The sequence below is a fragment of the Anolis sagrei genome, chromosome 4 (genome assembly GCF_037176765.1).
Source record: "Anolis sagrei isolate rAnoSag1 chromosome 4, rAnoSag1.mat, whole genome shotgun sequence".
Classification (NCBI taxonomy): domain Eukaryota; kingdom Metazoa; phylum Chordata; class Lepidosauria; order Squamata; family Dactyloidae; genus Anolis; species Anolis sagrei.
This window is the reverse complement of record NC_090024.1, coordinates 160,205,926-160,221,276: the sequence shown is the minus strand read 5'-3', so window position 1 is coordinate 160,221,276 and position 15,351 is coordinate 160,205,926.

Genomic DNA, 15,351 nt, shown 5'->3' with positions numbered 1-15,351 from the left:
CTCAAAAGCAGCAAGTATATAATCTCCTAAGAATATAAACTGTGTGTTGAAGTTAATTGAAGTGTAGTTCATGTTCTGGTCAGTTTAGAGACGAGGAAATGTTTTTCTTATGACATGGCTGCTTTATGACTGAACAACAAAATATTATCTTTCTGGACTGTCCAACAGTCCAGCACTAAAAGGTTTGCCTTAATTTCTACAACAGAGTTGGAGCCTTAATGGAATCATAATAATCCAAAATTGCATTAAGTATAAAAGCTGTGATGACAAATAAAATCTATATATCCCTTGACGCCTAATATCTTCAGAAGATTCCTAATAGCAAATATTAATCATCTGTAGTGACATGGATGGATACATATTTATAATTATAAAAAATAGACATTCTGGCTTAGTGTTCAAAATTAATTATTGCAGGGAAATCAGCATTCCATAAGGGAATTGCATTTGCACATCAGAGTCTATTCATCTTGCATTTCACTTTGCCCTTGTTAAATTTTATTTAGTCATTTATTTTTGTATTTAAATTATTATCACTTAATGAAAATATCCCCCCCCCCCCCCCCGCCAAAACCAAAAAAGTCTCAATACACAGACAAGACACAAATACACTTGAAATTTATCAAAACTGCACCAAAATGTGCATGGCCTTCTGCAAGTCCTAAAATACCAACATCTGAAGGACAATGACAATGGGTCATACTGTATTTCTGGGTGGCAGAATACCAGAATAATCAGTATTATTCTGACATTGGTTTAGTGTTTATATCCCTCACCCTACCCCCTAAGAGAGCTGATATTCAAGTGTTTAATTTTAGTTGCAGACAGGAATTTTAGCATACTTACATTGGTTTTCATTGGAATCAAGGCACTGACATGTTTTATCATTATCTCTCTAAGTGCATTGTGTTTGGGCACATAAGCAAAACACCATTAACAGAGCAAAAAATTATTTTCATACTTCATGCTTTAACAGGAAAACTCATTTAGAATTTACTTTCAGCGTGTTTTTGATACACGGGAGATACAGCTGGGCTTTGCCCAAGTGAAAAAAACACATCTTGGTCAATGCTTTATAGTATTTATTAAGTCTGCTTTTTAATTATTACTCTGTAATGTGCAACAGTGGGAGTTACACATCTCAGCTCCATATATGAACCTGCTTGAGTAATAAGATCTACAAGAGAGTATTTTCAATTGGTCCCACCACTGTCACAGACTCACTTGGTGAAGGCATGGAGGAGGACCTTCTTCAGTGGGGGATGTGCCAACCTACTGGAATTCCCATCCATGGGAGGCGAGGCTGGTGCCCTCCTTGTTCAACTTTTATTAGAAGGCAAAAGTCATTTTATTAGCTTGTGTGCTTACCTGGTGGTGCGATGGACTAACCCACTGAGCTGCTAAACTTGCTGACCAAAAGGCTGGCAGTTCAAATCCCGCTGTTAGCCCCAGCTTCTGCCAACCTAGCAGTTAAAAAACATGCAAATGTGAGTAGATCAATAGGTACCACTTCTGCGGGAAGGTAACAGCACTCCATGCAGTCATGCTGGCCACATGACCTTGGAGGTGTCTACGGACAATGCCAGCTCTTCGGCTTAGAAATGGAGATGAGCACCACACAACTAGACTTAATGTCAGGGGAAACCTTTAGCTTTACTTATGCTTACCATATATACTCGTGTATAGGTCAACTTCACGTATAAGTTGAAGGCAGGTTTTAGAGCCAAAATTAAGGATTTCAACACGACCCATGGATAAGTTGATAAATTCTGCAGAAAGAGGAAAGAGACAATATTGCTTCACAGAATTAGTCAATACTAGCCACTATGCTAACTATGCTAACAATTTTCCTACATTCAAAAAAATCCAGAAGCACCACTACAATAGATAGGGCAGAGGAGTTTGATGATGCTTTCAGGGTCTTCCAGGATGGACCTTAAGCTCTTGCTTTTTGCCACTCTACTCAGAGTTGATTCCTTTTTTTATATAAGAGTCAGGTTACAGTACTTACATTGACACATGGATAAGTTGACCTAGTGTTTGTTTAAAATTTCCAACTTATACATGAGTATATACAGTCATTATTTTTAAACTTTTGTATAATTTTAAATTCATTTTATACTGTTTTAAATCTGACTGTTTTAACTGTTTTTAAATGGTATTATCAGGTTTTAACTGATGATGATAATACTAATACTACTACTACTAATAATAATAATAATAATAATAATAATAAATCTTTATTTGTATCCCACGTTTCTCTCACAAAGGAACCTAAAGCGACTTACAAAATATTAAAAGCAATACAAGTCCAAAACAATCAGCATATATAACACATAAAACCATTCCATAAAAGAAAAAATAAATGAAGTATTTAAAACCAAATACATTATTGTAGAGTCTTGTCGGATTCTCTTACAAGTCACCTTCTTTCCCATTTTAGGAGAAAGGCAGCAAATAACTAGAACATGAGAAGGAGGAGGAAGAGGAACTACTATTGCTATAGTGAGATGTATATACAACGGGTGGAACTCATTTTCATAATGAAGGAAGGACATATGGTATCAGCATTATGCAGTGTTATAGTTGCAATCCTATGTTATATTCTGCAGAACAGAATGGCCATAACTTAAATTGCATACATTCATCATAACTGGGGGTGAGATTGGATTTTGGGGTTGAGGCTTTCTAGATAACAGATAGTAGACAATCTCTTGGCTAAAACACCAGGTTGATTGAAAAAGGTGTGGACACTTGATAGGGATATTCTCTGTTCAGCTTCATTCCTATTTTGGTCTAAAATCAAAAGAAATGCTAATAATAAAAGTAAAGGTAAAGGTTTCCCCTGACATTAAGTCTAGTTGAGTCCGACTCTGGGGGGGGGGGGGTGCTCATCTCCATTTCTAAGCCAAGGAGCCAGCATTTTCCGTAGATGCCTCCTATTTCATGTGGCCAGCATGACTGCATGAAGTGCCATTACCTTCCCGCCGGAGCGGTACCTTTAGATCTACTTGCATTTGCATGTTTTCGAACTGCTAGGTTGGCAGAAGCTGGGGCTAACAGTGGGAGCTTACTCCGCTCCCTGGATTCGAACTGCCAACCTTTCGGTCAGCAAGTTCAGCAGTTCAGCAGTTTAATCTGCTGCACCACCACTCATGCTAATAATAATAGTGGCAGCAAAAACCACAATTATTTTATTGCAAAGTATTACTGCAGCTGTGACCACTTTTGCTCCTGCATTGAAAGCATTGTTGAAGATAAATATAATTAACTGTACAGCATGGAAAGCAGAGAAAGACTTACAAGCAGCCCACAGCTATTTTCCTTCATCTCCAAGATCTTTGATTTGGTACCTTATTCCTCCTATGGCTGGAGGGTTGTCTTACATTTGTAATTATCTCCCAAATAAAACATTGCATCTCATAGTGAAAGGAACACTATTAAAATAAGTGTTTTTGTCCTTAGAACATGCCACCATGGCAGCTACATTTATTCTTGTTGAAAATGTTTTATTTACAACAACTAAGAGACCACCACAGCTGGGTGCATTTGGCCAGCCTGCTTTAGATATAAAAGCCCAAAAAAACCACAATAGTGTGTCATTAGTATGCATCCTTACTCAGAAAACTGTCACTGATGCAATACGTTTACGGCAAATGTTAGAACTTCCATCATAGTAAAAAGAGTAACTGCCATTCAATTCAGAGAAATGCTTTCTCAGCGTCAAAAGATGCTATTACCACAGGGCTGGCATCATTTTTCATCTTAAAGAGGACATTAAATAAGCACAGCAAATTCGCACAGGCGAACTTTCTGCACTAAACATAAAATAAAACCCCATGTTGTTCAGGATGAATTATTTTAATACTTATGCTTCGGCTCAATTGGCCAATAACTTTTCCAATTTATTAAAGCTGACATTTTGAAGCAAAATGGGTTTATATTACCCACAGTCCTGCAGACTTTAGTCTAATCTTAATATTGTTGTAATCAGTTGAACAATGCAGCAGCTGGGCACATCTGTCGGTCAGTACCCAGTTTGCATAACCTGATACTACACAGTCAGGAAGAGAGAAAAGAAAGCTTTCAGTATAGCCTTTCCTAAAATCTCAAGCTCTCTGTCAACGTGACAAATAAATTTAATGAAATATGTAAAGTGGAAAAACAAACACTTTGCCTGGTCAAAGCATTGTCGCCATCACCATTGTTGTCACCATCATATTCATCCCCGCCGCCACCATGTTATTTGATTAGGCTTAGCAATTGCATAAGACGATGTAGCAAAGTCTATAGGTAAAATTGCTACATTTTGTAAAATCATATTTTATGGATAAAGAAATTAGCACCCTTATAACATCTTAATTTACGGATCTGAGATAGAGTAACTTTTTCAAGGTCATCCAGTGGTTTTCCATAGCTGAGCAACAACTTGAACTCTGATTTCCCAGAGTTCTAGTCCAACACTCCAATCATTACATTGTATTAGTTCTCATAGCTTACCTAGTTATTTGGGAAAATTATTTATCAGATGTCGATGGAATTTAGATACCGCATGATTGTTTAAATTGAGGAAAAGGTTCTTTACTCTGGTGCCTACAAAGGGCTGTGTATCAAGAGCACCCCCCTCAAAGTTTGGAGAGGCCACAGGGGTTCAGACAGATGACCTGAAGAGCCTCCCAAAATCATCTCTGGAAATTCCCTGAAAATCACACTAGATCCCCTTTCTCACCCTTTGCCCATTCACAAGTTAAGTATGCACAATCAGTACACATTTTGTGATCCGCACCCATACAATGACAGGGAGCAGCACACTGCCAGCTCTCTTGCCACACAAAGGACTCAAACATGACCTAAGGTGTAAGTTCATCAAGCCGCATTGATCACTCTTCATCCTTATCTTACGACCAGTCAGGATGCCCAGTCATGCATTTTCCATCATCTCAGAAATTCCTAAAACCTATGTCACTATGTGAACCCATCAAGTACCCATTGTCCCCAAACCTAGCGCACATGCCTCTCAACCTATCAGAAGACCGGGCTGTGGCGCAGCTAGTTAGTAGCTGCATTAAATCACTACTGACTGAGAGATCATGAGTTCGAAGCCAGCCCGAGTCGAAGTAAGCTCCTGACCATTAATAGTCTAGCTTGCTGTTGACCTATGCAGCCTGAAAGACAGCTGCGTCTGTCAAGTAGGAAATTTAGGTACCACTTTATGCGGGGAGGCTAATTTAACTTATTTATGACACCATAAAACCTTCCAGCAGTGTGCATAAGAATGAGGAAGTACTCCATTAAGGACTTGGTGTCACAAGTGAATGATGAAGCGGCAGCTCCCCCTGTGGCCAGAATTCAGCATAACCTCATGAAGCCGGAAAGCTGGAATGTTAAATTGCCTCTGTGTCTGTCTATATATGTTGTATGTCTACGGCATTGAATGTTTGCCATATATATGTAATCTTTGGAGCTGCCAATCTGCTAGATCAGGCATGGGCGAGCGTCGCCCCCTCCAGGTGTTTTGGACTTCAGCTCCCACAATTCCACAAATTGCAAATTCCACAAATTCCACAATTGCAATCCACCGTGAGTCCCCTGCAGGGTGAGAAGGGCGGAATATAAATACTGTAAACAAATAAAATAATCTCCAAAGGGTGGATACCAATGGACAGCAGACAGCTTCAAATACAACCAGTGACAGTTTATTAAAATTCCCTTACTTACTTTACTTAGGCAATCCCTCATTGTCCGAGTAGGGTAGTCTTCCAAGATCAGTATACTGGCAGTGGGTTGTTAGGTGACTGTGGAGCCCTATTCTTGATCTGCATCTTCTCCCACAGTGAGGGCATTGGTTTCCAGGTGAAAGGCAGTCCCGCTCGGAGTTGGCTTGACCTGCCTTCCTCTTGGCACGCTTCTCTCTTTTGCCCTCCATTCATGCCTCTTCAAATTCTACAGTACTGCTGGTCACAGCTGACCTCCAGCTGGAGCGCTCAAGGGCCAGAGCTTCCCAGATCTCACTGTCTATGCCAGAGTTTTTAAGGTTGGCTTTGACCCATCTTTAAATCTCTTTTCCTGCCCACCAACATTCCATTTTCCATTCTTGAGTTTGCTTTGTATAGCAAATGGTTTGGGAGACAGTGGTTGGGCATCCGGACAATGTGGCTGGTCCAACAGAGTTGATGGCAGAGGACCATCACTTCAATGCTGGTGGTCTTTGCTTCTTCCAGCACGCTGACATTAAAATTCCCACTAGACCGCTTGACAACCAATAATCAAGATTTACTGACATTTAGCCAATCAGCAGCCAAGAATGAATGAGCCCTTTTGCCCAATGGCAGCACAGATCCTAGAAGAACATCAATCACCACTGTGTGTCTTGTTAGCAAATGTGTATGCTTTTCTTTATAATTTCCTTGTTTGAAAGTGTACTGGATTTGGGAACTATTTGCCCTCTGTGTCCACTCCAATGAGAGCTGATTGAATCAATTTCTGTCCCTGCCTTCAACTCCTATGAAGTTTATTGGAGCAGATTAAGAGATATAGCATGCTGGGAGGATCCAAGATTTTGGACAAAAGTATGCATATAATCCCATCATAATTTGGTTTTCTAGATACACAATGAACTCTGTGCCCATGTAGCTGGTAACCTTGGTTTCACCTATCTGGATCCAGCAAAATATGTCTTGTCTAGGAATTTGCTGGGTCCTCCAGTGAGTTTATGTAAACTTTGAGCTGCAATCATTCATTTCAGTAGGGTTAGCTACAGCCAGCTGTTTCCATGGTAAACTCAAAAACGTATCCCCAAAGATATGGCAGTCGTTCTATTTTTATTTTACTCTCTCTATTTCCTGTTTGCAGATATGAGTGGTATGCCTATGGATACAAAACAGCTCCAGGCATGCATAAGAAAGGTTCATCAACAGATGTGGAATGATCTCAATATTTGAAGAAGCAGAAAAAATGGGGAAGGGGGTATTTGTAGTGGTGCCTTTCATTAGAAGGACTGAGCTGAATATTGCAAGAAAAAATGGAAAACGGCAAAGAAAGAGAACTGAGAAACATGACTGACTAGAACATGGGACAGAAGTCGTCTGTACTCCAAAACATTGTTTAAATGGCACCTAAAATATTTCTGTACTTAAAATACTATAATGGTACTTAATAACTTTCCAAGTTTCAAGATATCAGAGAAAGAAATGGTTTTAACCTTTAGAGCCCTAAATGGTTCTGGCCCAGGTGTATCTCCTGTTATGAACCATCACAAAATTTAAGATCATCTGGAGAGGCCCTACTTTTGATCCCACTGCCATCACAAACATGACTGGTGAGGATGAGGGACAGGGCCTTCTCAGCAATGCCCCCCCCCCTCTGTGGAACACTCTCCCCAGGAACACCAGACTGACCACCTCCCTCCTGTCCTTTAGAAGGAAACTTAAGACTTGGCTATGGGACCAAGCTTTCGACCAGTGAATGGCAGCAAGTGAAAGAAGACTTAAGCAACTCGTGACAATGAATTGACCCGGGCATGGATTTTGGATTCTGATTTTATCTATTCTGTGTTTTAATCTATTGTTTCAATTACAGTTTTTAATATTTTTAATGTATTGTTTAATTTTTTATGATGTTGGCATTGTATGGTGCTTCTGTGAGCCCGCCCTGAGTCCCTCCTCGGGGGTGAGAAGGGTATAAATACAGGAAATTATAAATAAATAAACACCATCTGAAAATAAAACAAAAAGAAGCACAGGGACCCAAACAGTGATCCAAAAGAAAAATTATCAGAAACTGTCTCATTGTATTCACCAAGTCGCAAGCAAAAGCTTAAACACTATTTCCATATAATCTGGAGAAGAAGATGATACATTCCCTCTTCCTTCCCCAGCACTTTGGCAGAATTATGTCAAACGGATAAGTGCACACAGCAATGCCTTGCTCTTGGGAAACTATTGTTTCTGTTCTGAAAGAAATGAATGCTTCTGAGACAGTACACTTCACTTCAGTACACTCCTAATATTTTGTTGTGTGGCTTTCTGATATGTTTTGCACTCAGTGAGAAAAATAAGTTCAAGAATTTCCTTGTTTGTAGACATAACATCCCAGGACTCCATTGAATCCCATCCTGTTATCTTACTAAATCCCTGTTATGTGATTCCAAATTTCAAATGCTCCAGGACACACCATAGGGAGTTCAGTCTCCCTCCCTTCTATGGCAGAAATTGTACCGTTCATTCATAAGCCTTTTCTAAATAGTAGTGTTGCCCTTTTGGCCTTCTGTGATAACATCAAATACCTCTGTTGGGAGGGGGAAGAATCCATGGCAACCCCCTAAACTCTTGCTATCATACATAAGATATCCTATATTTATTCATATTCATTCCTTGCAACCTTCCGTATCTTCTCCCCTCAACCCACTCAGTACTGCATTTTCTAGGGCTGATCAACAATGCAGCGAAGAACTTCTTTGTTCCACATCAAGCACATTTTTAAAATACCAAAAAGCACAGTACAATGTCTTCAGAATTTGAAAACGCTGCAATTAAAAAAAACAAAACCTTAATGCTTACTCTTCCTGACCCCTGTCTTTTTGTTTAGCTCCTTTGTGCTATTTCTAATCAACATAATGTAATTACAATTCAATTTTATTAGGGATCTCTCATTATTTTATTTCCCAAAAGTATAAGATAGTTTGATTTAATAACATGGGCAGGGAAATATTCCATTTTTTAGATAATCTAAATGAAGATCTGACACAGTACTCTAAAAAGGGAAATGTTGCTGTTGTTACACACTTGCAATTATGTTATTGTAGGATTTTCTTGGCAAGATTTGTTCAGAGTAGCTTTGCATTGCCCTTCTCAGACTTGCCTGAGTTCATCCAGAGGGTTTTCACAGATGAGCAGGGATTCTAACTGAGCAGGGGGTCCCTCACATTCAGGGAGGAAAGGGGGTTTCCCTCACCATCAATGGGTTGAAATCAGGGCAGCTGGGCCAAATCTGGGCTCTGGCCAGTTTGTGCACTCATGAGGCTCAGCCCCGAACTCTTGCTTGTGCACCAAGACGGGAGCCCTCTCACCAGGTACCAGTTCATTGCCATCTTCCGCAGATCCCTTAAGGACCTGGGTCTCCCATATGCAGAGTTTGGGGGACACTCCTTCCGAATTGGGGCAGCCTCCATGGCAGCTGCATGCAGAGTTCCGGTGGGTGTCATTAAGTCCATGGAGTGCCGGAAGTCTGCAGCCTATGCCTCGTACATCCCTTTGGGCCTCCTCCTTGAAGGAATGGGGACTGCCAGGTGCTCTCTTGCTTACCCCCAGAGGGCTGCAGCATCAGGCAGGACAGTGGAGTAGCTGCAGAAGACACAGGGCTCACACAGACACAGAGGGTAGATCGCTGGGCAGCATACACGGATGCACACCATGGATTGTGGTACTACTGGACTGAGCATCCGATCTCACTGTGGATTGAGGAGCTGAGAGATGCATGGCGGACACCATGTGGACTTTCCACAGTGGTACCGGACTCTTCGGGGACGGTTGGGGACTTCAGTTTTTAAGGCCACTGTAGAAATATCAGGAGCAATGAGAGTTGTTGGTCGAAGATGCGCAGTGTTGGCAGAAGGGTGAGTGGGGGCTCCCATTCTCCCTTTTCATGGTGTGTGGCATGGGCTCTGGTTTGCGTATCCCTCCCATTGGAAGGGGGTAAGATCCGGTGGTTCTCCAGGGGTACAACAATGTCAGGATCCCGGTATTGTGCTGGTCGGCAACAACACCACCCCCTGGAGTGGTTAAGAGGTATTGGACAGCAGTGGGCTGTCCAATCCCCGGATCCAGGACCCATGCAGGGCTGCCAAACCTGAGTCTCTTCTGTAAGCAATAAACAAGTTGTGCCCATTTGTAATCCCAATGCAGTGTGTGTCTCATAATTGGGTTTGCTGGCAGGAGGCTCTGGTCGCTCATGCCCATGCAAACTGAGCAGGGGAAGTTACCATGGCTAAATCAGAGATGGGAATCAAGTGCCCACATGTATTTGTAGTCAGATGTAGCAGTTCCCAGTATTTCTCATCATTGACCATGGTGGCTTGGGGTGCATTAAAACTGTGGAATTATTGCAATTCGATGCCCCATTTAGCTGCAAGGCTGAATGAGCTAGGATCATGGGATTTGTAGTTTTACAAGGCCGATGCTTCACTAAACTACAAACCCAAGGATTCCATGGGTGTTAAAGTGGTGCCTGACTGCATTAATTATAGAGTACAGACATGCCTTAAGCTTGCTCAGAATTGAAATCCAACAACATATGTAGAGCCTGGCCATTTCCACCCAGCTAGAATAGACCGTCTGACTTGAATGCTAAATAGAAATTTAACACTTTTATGTAACGCCCACTAGCTCCGGAGTGCATTTTATTGGGTTTAGGTGTTGGATTTTGACTGCAAACCATTGCAGACTCGGACAGGAGCACAGCCACCACTGATAACAAGTTCTCCTGGCAGCTCCTTGCTGCAACCCTGGCTAACTTCAAGAAACCTCACAGATAACATGAGGTGGGATTGACAGCTATCTAGAAACATCCATTAATTCGAGTTCAAAAAAAATTAGAAAGGCATGAAATGCAAGTATGATTATGCAAATAAAATGGTTCAGTTGAAGCTGACCTTGAATATATACTGTACACAAATTGACATTTTCCAATACTCTTTTGTTTATTGTCTTTAAATCTAATACATATCTCATGAGATTGTTTGTTGACTATTTGATGGTTCCACAGTGGTTGGGGGCTTGGTGATTCTACTCCTAAGTATTTACGAAAACATATCTTCCAATGGTGACACAACATAGTCATATTTTGTGATATAATAGAGGTACATAAGTAGAGATATTGAGAAACCCAGATCAGTTCATAACAATAAACAAAGGAACGATCCATGGAGGATAGTCCATGAAAAACATACACTTTATAAATAAGATTTATAATGATGTAAATGCTTATTTCATGAATTACTGCAAGACAATAACTGGATGATAATATTCATTTCTATTCAGCTGTTCTCTCAAGGGGGCCAACAATGTATTAAAAATAATTCAGATTAAGACTATGCAAAAGTTTCTATAAAAGTATAAATTTACCAATTTAAAAATAGACAAAGTTAAAAACATTAAACTTCATTAAAAGCCAACCCTATAAACAGAATTACACAGCATTAAAAGCCAAGCCCGATCAAATTCCAAAAGCCTGATGGTATGTTCGAAACTGACCTATATCTACTTTGGTAGATTCCAGTATAACTATCCACTATAGTAGAATACTGTTTAAACCATATTAAAATGATATGATGAAGTGCTGAGAAACCAAGACAGTTAAATTGAAGGCCTTTGATAAAGAGGAAATCAGGAAACCATTAATGTGACGCCACAAACTGAGTTACGTCATACGCCAAATTAGGGACACTGAATATAATAAGTAGAATCATGAGCCTGAATCCTATTGGCTACACTCAGCTAGAGCAGACCCATTGAATCAGCTATGGAATAGTTAGTCATCACATAGGTAATTCCTATTAATTCTATAGGTCTACTCTAGCTGAACACGTTTACTCTAGCCTCTGGTGGTGCAGCAAGTTAAACTGCTGAGCTGCTGAACTTGCTGATCAAAAGGTTGGCAGTTCCAATCCATAGAGTGAGGTGAGCTCCCACTATTAACCACAGCTTCTGCCAACCTAGCAGTTTGGAAACATGCAAATGTGAGTAGATCAATAGGTACCACTCTGGCACTCCATGCAGTCATGCCGGCCACATGACCTTGGAGGCATCTATAGACAACGCTGGCTCTTTGGCTTAGAAATGAAGATGAACACTACTCCCCAGAGTTGGACACGACTAGACTTAATATGAAAGGAAAATCTTTACCTTTTTACTCTAGCCCAGTGTTTCTCAACCTGGGGGTCGGGACACCTGGAGGGGTCGCCAGGAGGTGCCAGAGGGGTCACCAAAGACCATCAGAAAACACAGTATTTTCTGTTGGTCATGGGGGTTCTGTGTGGGACGTTTGGCCCAATTCTATCATTGGTGGGGTTCAGAAAGCTTTTTGATTGTAGGTGAACTATAAATCCCAGCAACTACAACTCCCAAATGTCAAGGCCTATTTTCCCCACACTCCACCAGTGTTCATGTTATCATACTGAGTATTCATGCCAAGTTTGGTCCAAATCCATCATTGTTTGAGTCCATAGTGCTCTCTGTAGGTGAACTACAACTCCCAAACTCAAGGTCAATGCCCAACAAACCCTTCCAGTGTTTTCTGTTGGTCGTGGGCATTCTGTGTGCCAAGTTTGGTTCAATTCCATCATTGGTAGAGTTCAGAATACTCTTTGATTGTAGGTGAACCATAAATCCCAACAACTACAACTCCCAAATTATGTTTCATACTAGGAGCAAAATTACAGTTATGAAGTAGCAAAATAATGTTATGGTTGGGGGTCACCACAACATGAGGAACTATATTAAGGGGTCACGGCATTAGGAAAGTTGAGAAACACTGCTCTAGCCAAAACTAATCAATAGAATTCAGGTCACCATTAATATATTATCTTCACTACTTTCCACTACCTAAACTACATTCATCTGAATATTTTATTGAAAACAAATACTATTTATCTCCACAATATAATAAACATATTCAAGAGCAGATGTGCTGATTTCTCTCTCTCCATAAATTAGGTAATCACATTCTTGAAATGATAAAAAACAGGTTTTTCACAAAATCCATATACACAGACCAAAAAAAAGCAAGAAAAAGTAGCTGCTGGGCTGATTTTGAGACATTTGATGCGTCTTTGATGTGCCCCTGCTTGGATTTCACTGTAACAGATTCACTTGTTGTCAGTGTTGTGGCTGAGCCTGTCATCGTAAGTGATGTTTGCATTTGTGTAAGTAACAACAGTAGAAATCCCTCTGGGCTATCCCCTAGTACACAAGGCTCTGGAAACTGCACCATAATATATTGTTATCTTTAAGTCCTTTCTCATGCTTTATTAATGCCTTCTTCTCTGCATATTAGTTAGATGAGCCTATCTACTTATTGCTAATTTGTTTTACAGTGCCGCATTGTTCTGCCATATTTCTTAGCCAGAGAAGATAAAACAAATGCAGGCTGTAAATCTGCTAAAAACAGAGCAGAATCCCATTTAGAATTACTTCTTTGGTATACAACATCCATCGGTGAGCACTTTTGAAACAGCTACACTACCATTTCGAAAATAAAAATGAAACATTTCATTATTACTTTCTGTAGTAATCCATTAAAGTCAAGGCTCACAACTGTGGTCTTTGGGGTTTTGTATTCTATCTCCCATTAGCCAAAGATAGCAGTAAGGAATGATGGTGGTTTGAACACCAAAATTTTGGGGAGCAACAACTTGCCCACTCTTGCTCTAGGGTAGTGTTTCTCAACCTTACTAATGCCATGACCCCTTAATACAGTTCCTTGTGTTGTGGTGACCCCCAACCATAAAATTATTTTTGTTGCTACTACATAACGAATTGTAGTTATGTAGTATGAATTGTAATGTAAATATCTGATAAGAAGGATGCATTTTCAATCACTGAACCAAATTTGGCATAAATACCCAATACGCCCAAATTTGAATACTGGTGGAGCTGGGGGGAATTGATTTTTTGCTATTTGGGCACTGTAGTTGCTGGGATTTATAGTTAACCTTCAATCAAAGAGCATTCTAAACTTCATCAACGATGGAATTGAACCAAACTTTGCATATAAAACTCCCATGACCAACAGAAAATACTGGAAGGATTTGGTGGGCATTGACCTTGAGTTTTGGAGTTGTAGTTCACCTACATCCAAAGAGCACTGGGGACTCAAATAATGATGGATTGGACCTAACTTGGCACGAACACTCAATGTGCTTACATGTGAACACTGGTGGAGTTTGGAGGAAATAGTCCTTGACATTTGGGAGTTTTAGTTGCTGGGATTTATAGTACACCTACAATCAAAGAGCATTCTAAACTCAGCCCACAATGAGTCTGCTCCAAATTTGGCACATTATCTGCATGGCCAACATTGCATACTGGTGGAGTTGGCAGGGGCTGTTTTTGAATTCTGGAAGTTGCAGTTCATCAACACTCAAAGAGCACTCTGTACCAAACTGGTGATGGAACTAGTAAACTTGCCATACAGAACTTGTCTCAGAAATAGCCCTCCCCTTGACTGAGAGGCTGGCCAATCACAGCAGAGAAGGCCTTTTGGTTTCCAAAATTCCAAAAAGAGAAGGTCAAGCAGAGAGATCTTCAGCCTTTTCTGCCAAATGGGTTCCTAAGACCATCAGAAATATGTGTTTTCAAACAGTCTTTGGTGACCCCTCTGAAACCTCCCTTGCAACTCCCCCCAGGGGTCCCGACCCCCAGATTGAGAAACCCTGCTCTAGGGAGACATTTTATTTTCTACTTAAGTGTAGGAGGAACCAAGTATTTAAAAAGATAAATTACACCCAATCTGCATTTCATGATTCAAAATGTTCAGAGACACAAATGTTTCTTTGTCCTTAAAATGCACAGGATATTACTGTGTTAAATCAAATCAAATATTATATATATTTTTGTTAAAAAAGAGAACCAATTTACATAGGATACCTTATCTGGACAGTTTCTTCTGTACCATTTGAAAAAATTGCTCTCTGATGGCCAATGTCTTTGTTTACTGTACTCATAATAAGTAGAAACTCATGGAGAAAATGTACCCAATTGGCTGAATCAGCAGATCTCGTCTTGTTCCCCCCACCACCACACATTTTCATTTGCAATTCCTTCTTCTCTGCAATATTTCATTCTTGAGCTGTTTGCTTCTGTCAGAAGTTCAAAGACAGCCCAATTTCATAAAAGGGAGATCTTATTGATTGATCCAACATATTGTTTTCTCCCCCTTTTGACCAGTTCTTGAAGCACATTCCCAATTTTGAAAATCATTTCATGAGTCAGTGTGTAGTTCGAAAAAAAATCCATAAAATGAGCTCATTACAATGCTGGTTGCTGAATATTTTTCTTTGGTTCTTTGCAATGCAAAACTAATTTCACCAGCCCTTTATCTCTCAACAACAAAAAAGGAATAAAAGTTTCATGCATGCATAAAATAGAAACATACAGAGCACACATAGTTGTGAGCACTATGCGTCATAGTTCTTATATTTTTATGACCCCTTTACTCATTAACCTGCTTGCCACCAAAGTTTAAACCTCTTTCCTTGCAATCTCTAAAACATACAATTTCTTACATGTCACAAAATCAATTCAGTTTGAAAGTGCTTCCTCATTTATCCATACTGTCATCTTTCTCAAACCGAGA